The following is a 5,542-nucleotide window of genomic DNA, read 5'->3' on the forward strand; positions in this document are numbered from 1 at the left end:
AGCAATAAAGTTTTCCATATTCTAAAGTACAAATTTCTTTGAGACTTGCTGTGAGTTTGTTCTAAGCCAGCTCTCTGGAAGTATGGATTATTTATCCAAGCAACTGTTCTTGGAGAAAACACTGCAGGCACCATTAATCTGAATGAAGATGTTTTAGGGCCACCACTTGATACATGAGTCAGCATAAATTATGTATTTAGGAACTTTTGGTGGGGGGGGATTTTTTTTTTTTTTTTTTTTTGAGGAGAGGGTAGGCTGGAAAAAGAACCATTTGCCTTTCTTTGAAAATGAGAAATTAATAGGAAAAAATATTTTTTCTCAAATAAATTTAAATGACACTGCATTTGACCTGATGCCACATCTTGAGGCAATAGAAGCAGTATTTTTATTAGCTTTTGAGAATTTGCAAGAGACGGAATATAGAGCAGAAAGCCATCATTTATTGATGCTGCCAAAAATACCACAAAGTAATGACCACAATTAGCATTATCATGGCAATTTAGAACTTACAAAGTTTTCTTCTTTAACCAAATTTGTTTTGTTGGATAATGTGAGTTAGGAATTATATCCACTTCTATGTATTACAACCTACCAATTCTGAGAGAGGTTTGGTGAGAAGTAGAGGTAGTCCTGCAGTCCAGAGCTTCTTATTCTGGCTCTTTCTTGCCGGCCACTGAACACAGCTATTGCCCCCATATATTCAAACAAACTGAAAGAGGTAAATACTTTTTGGCTCTCAATTCTTGGAAGTCTCCAATATGTCCTGACATTTCTACATCCCACCAATTTGTTCAGTGACCTCTTTGATAGGCTGCGTTGTTTCTTCAAGCAATGTTCACTTGGTGTGGATCAAATACATGTTCAGGAGCAGTGAGGAGGAGACATAACGGTTCTATTTTTTTTTTCAGACATTTCCCCCTTCTTTATCTGGCCTACTATGGAGGGATCTGAAAATGCAGCTCTGGGAAAGACTGCTTCATCTCTCAGTTTCTAAAAGTATCAGAGAAATGAGCAAAAATGAAAAAAAAGTCCTAGGTTTGAGTAAATTTAAGCAAAGTATACATATTTCAGTTATTCAAGTGTACCTTATTTAGATAATGGTTTCATCAAATGTAAAGTATCTGTGAAAGTACATTATAAACTTGGAAGTGTTGACAATGGCCACTACTACCACCCCACTCACAATGCCTCACTATATACTACAAAGATAGTTAACAAATGTCATCTTGCCAGCCAGTTCCCATTGCTCAGGAGTGGCTTCCTGGGGCTCTGTGCTGAGAAAGACCCTGAGTCTGCACCCAAGCATTGAGTGAAAATACAGTAATATCTAGTATCTCTTATATGAAGACATTATGAATGGAGAATGGTCCCATAGGTGTCAGACTCTGGCCATCTCAGGGATAGAAAGATGATGAGGCTGGCCTCTTAGTTTGTGATACTAGCTAAAATGTCAATAATGGCTCAAAGATCTATTGCATTTCACAAGAATTACAGCCCTTGCCACCTTGTGACCCAGAATATAAACACAATTTTAAAAAATAAATAAATAAAATGTTGATGAACTAGAATAAATGACCTGGAAAACATTTTTAAATGAGCTTTATCCCAATCCAAAGTCTTCTTCCAGCAACCTTTTAAATTTTCAAGGTTAAGGTTTTCAAGTAAATCAAGTAAGAATGAAATGAAGGGATCATTTTTGCTTTGGTAACCATCCTTACTTAATCTTCTATTCCCAAAATTGAACTCTAATAAAGCTTATTCACATACTTATTTTTTTTTAAAAAATCCCCAGGCTAAAGGAATCAAAATGGCATTAGAAGTGCTTATTCTTCCTAACTCTCATTACTCAGCAAATAGATAGGTCTGCCGATGGCATGGTTAGCAAGAAGGAGGGCCTGATGAAATTATGGATGCAATACAAGACCCACTCCCAAATCTTCAAATTCACCACTCTTATTAACAACACATTCAATGAGGAAAATATGAGAACAACAGAGGAATACTACTGTACCCCAGAGTTATGGCCTGCCTCTGCAAGAAAGTAAGTCAAGGGATTAATTCACTACTGAGGTGAAAAACTTGATGATTTTTTTCTTCCTCTTTTGCTCCCTTACTATCCTTTGCTGTCCAAAAGACCTTTCATAAGGTTTATGAATAGTTGTCAGATTTTAAGCTGTACTCTTATAGTAGAAAATTAAGTTGCAAACAACCTTCCCCTCTGTCACCACTGCAAGTGCTTGAAATCTGTTCTTACAAAAGGATATCCTTTTAAATATGTTATCCTCCAATGTGACTTATTGCAAGTAATTTCTCCAGTGGGAAAAGCCACATATCAGTTCCTTTCCCTGCCTTTGGAAATGTCTTTTCTAATAGAGATGCTTGAAATGACCTTGGTGTCAAGTAGCACCTGCTGGCCGATTAAAATTACCTTTGACCTAGATCTCAGGCAAAGGAAGATGTAATGAGCTTGAATTGATTTCCAAGGTAACAATATACATTCCAGAGACTTGAGCAAATGTGTTTGTGGAAGATCTAAAGGAGCCACTCAATTCAGCCCAAGTTCAAACATATGTTCATCTTATACTACCATGCTCTGGCTTTTCCTTTGAAAATATGAACCAAAGTTCAGTTCCTATGCAAACTAATTGTAAATATTCATGATTACCAAAATTCTCAACAAACCCCATCTTGAAGTATGAAGTCAAGTAGAAATAGGAATCTTCACAAATACTGACATGATTGGGTGACTTATTTTTAATCAACAGAATGAGCATGTTTCTCCCTTGCTGACCAAAGTCATTGATTGCATCAATCAAACTTTTCATACAGATGTATAAAAATTGCAAATAAGCTTCCTCAATAATTTACAATGGAGGTGGGGAGAGGAGTCTAATATGCATGAAACAATTAGGGGATAATATGAGTCAGTATAATTAAGTATACTCAGAAGACAACTTTATAGGGAATGGGAAGAGTGGAATACAAAGTAGCAAAGTCTTCATGGAGGTAGTTGGGAGAGATGCTACATATAGAAAGATTATTGAGATTTGAATAAGTAGAAGGGCAAGGAAAAAGGGAGATGAGGGACAATTTTGCTGAGGTTACTACCAAAGCTTAATGTTTTCAAGTTGTATTTTATTGATCCTAAGACAATCAAACTCCTAAGATCTTATTTTACATTTTAACGTCTCAGAAACTAGGATGCAAATTCTAATCAATGACATGTCATAGTCTAAGTGGCATTGATTTTCTATCATGGTTTGTCCTTTGGTTGATAATATCTTATATCCAAAGATACAAAGAATGTATAAACATCTTATAGCCTAAATCCCAGAAGCAGTGAAGATTGAACTGATCTTTTGAAAAACACTGTAAGGCTACATGATCCTGGTTTCTGATTTATTTTTCTTTGATCCCACTATATTCAAATCTGATTTCAGTACCTATAACAAGGAGGAATGTGCTTGTTATTAGCTCATTGCTGTCCAGTTCCAAATCCACCTTCGTTGCCTGCTTGTGATACTGAAACATTTCTCCCTTGCCAGTTGGCACAATGTTGATTTTGTCCATACAGGACAGATGAGGGACCCTGGAGGAGGAAGGTTGTCTCCTCCTTGGTTCTGGTGTGTTAATTTTTCCTGTTCCAGTTGCGCTGGGCTGGCAGTAAGGATGCCCAGTGAAATTCATTCCTAACGAGTTTCCTGTAGGCAGCTACCTGCAGGCGAGTATTTTACAGGTTGCCCAGCTGGCTCACCGAAGTGAATTCTGGAGGAGCCCAGGTGGTTTCATAGTCTTTTCCTGGTGATGGCATCCCAGTAAATTCAATACCATCCTCCTACCCCTGGGAAGCTTCCTAGTGAGTATCGTTGACACCCAGCAGTTTTCTTCTTTAGAATTAAAATGGATCCTGTACACCAATAGGGAGAACTTGATAGCCTTCTCAATCAACTTTCTCAGTTAAAGCCCACTAGTGAGAGCAAATTTAAGTTTGTGTTTGGGTTGGGGCTGGGGCTGTGGGATAAGGAGTGGAAGAATGAGTTGACTGGGAAAAGCAAGAAGTTGATAAAGGGATATATATGCTTGATTGTCAAAGTGTTTCTAATGATCTCAAAACAACTAGAAAGCCCTTCTGACTTCTGTGTTCAGAGATGAAACCTCATTATCATAGCACTGTCTTTCAATCCTGATCCTACACAGAAGCCACCCTAACGCATTCAGATACAACATAAAATATCCTTCCACCAATAGCAATTTTTTTCAGCATGCCAAGAAACATTTAGATATTTCAAAAAACAGATATTTAACATTGAAGAAATAAAACAGTTGCCTAACAGTTAATGTTTTAGTATCTCATACATACTTTCTAACTACTTGGGTGCAATGTTTCTTTGTACATCTTGGCATTTTGAAAGTTGTATTGTTTTAACACTGAAAAAATACAATAAATATGAGTAAGAAGTGAAATGGTTTTCTTTTCCAACTCAAAAGTACAATGAGTAGATTCATGCTTTAAAGAGAAAGAAAGGATTAGCACAGCTAAATTACTATCCAAACTTCATTTTAGAAAATAATTTTCCTTCACATTTAGATTTTAACTTTCCCTTATATTTGCAGATTCAAATATAAGATGGCTAAACTTCAGCTGAAGCACATTATAAGGCATTCTCAAATATTAGGTTACTTTTATAAAACAGCCCCTTTCTTATTTATCACTTTAAAAATAGTGTACAAATTAAGTGTAAAGCTCCTTAAAATTCTAAACCTCTCCCTGAACATGAATACTCATTATCTTAAAAATAAAATTCTATTCAGCATGTTTCCAAGAGCTGTGGCCATTCATGGACAAGCTAGAGCATCCTAAAGAGACTTCGACAAAACAGGTCAGCATAATACCTGCAACTGCCACTCACCTGCCTATAACACCTCAGGACATGGGCTCGAAGTCACCTTCTTGAGTCCAGGTGTTTCCACAAACTTCCATGTAGATGGGTGTATTAGATCAACTTTTTGGTATAGAGCAAAATATAAAATAAAATAAAATTCTATTTTACTCACATTTTCCTTCTTCAAGTGAATAGTTGACTTAGCCATGAATTGCTTTGTGTCTGATACTTTTTTTAATATTTCCTGAATGAATTCTTTTTGTAAATGGAACTTATGTCAGGATATCATCTCTGGCCCTTTCATATCCTTATTCTCTTTTCATTCCCTTTATTTCTTGAAGCCAAAGATAGAAGAACTCAAGAAAAGACATAGGAGTTTGAGCAAAAGGCTTGTTTATATTGAACAAGAAGGTATCATTCAGGGACTCTAAAGATAAACTCAGGATGGTTATTTTATCCATTCTCCTGGGGCCATTTTCAGCCCAGAGCCAAGCACAGGAGCAGAGGCTCTAACTCTCATTTTATTGTGTTCAATGTGTTTTGGATGAACTAAAACAGCAAAATATAGGTTAATCTTCCCCAGCTGGAGGTAACTGGAGAAATGAGTCAAAATCCAGAAATTCATCTCATACACACACACCACACACTCCACTTTGTGC

General features: G+C 36.6%; 1 non-coding gene across 1 annotated transcript; it reads left to right on the forward strand.

The window, feature by feature from the left end:
* Window positions 1-4,809: 4,809 nt before the first annotated feature.
* LOC121482217 lies at window positions 4,810-4,922 on the forward strand. Its single transcript, XR_005985567.1, has one exon. It is a non-coding gene; the product is annotated as a small nucleolar RNA SNORA44 (small nucleolar RNA).
* The last annotated feature ends 620 nt before the right edge of the window (window positions 4,923-5,542 follow it).

This window comes from Vulpes lagopus, chromosome 24 (assembly GCF_018345385.1).
Source record: "Vulpes lagopus strain Blue_001 chromosome 24, ASM1834538v1, whole genome shotgun sequence".
Lineage (NCBI taxonomy): Eukaryota > Metazoa > Chordata > Mammalia > Carnivora > Canidae > Vulpes > Vulpes lagopus.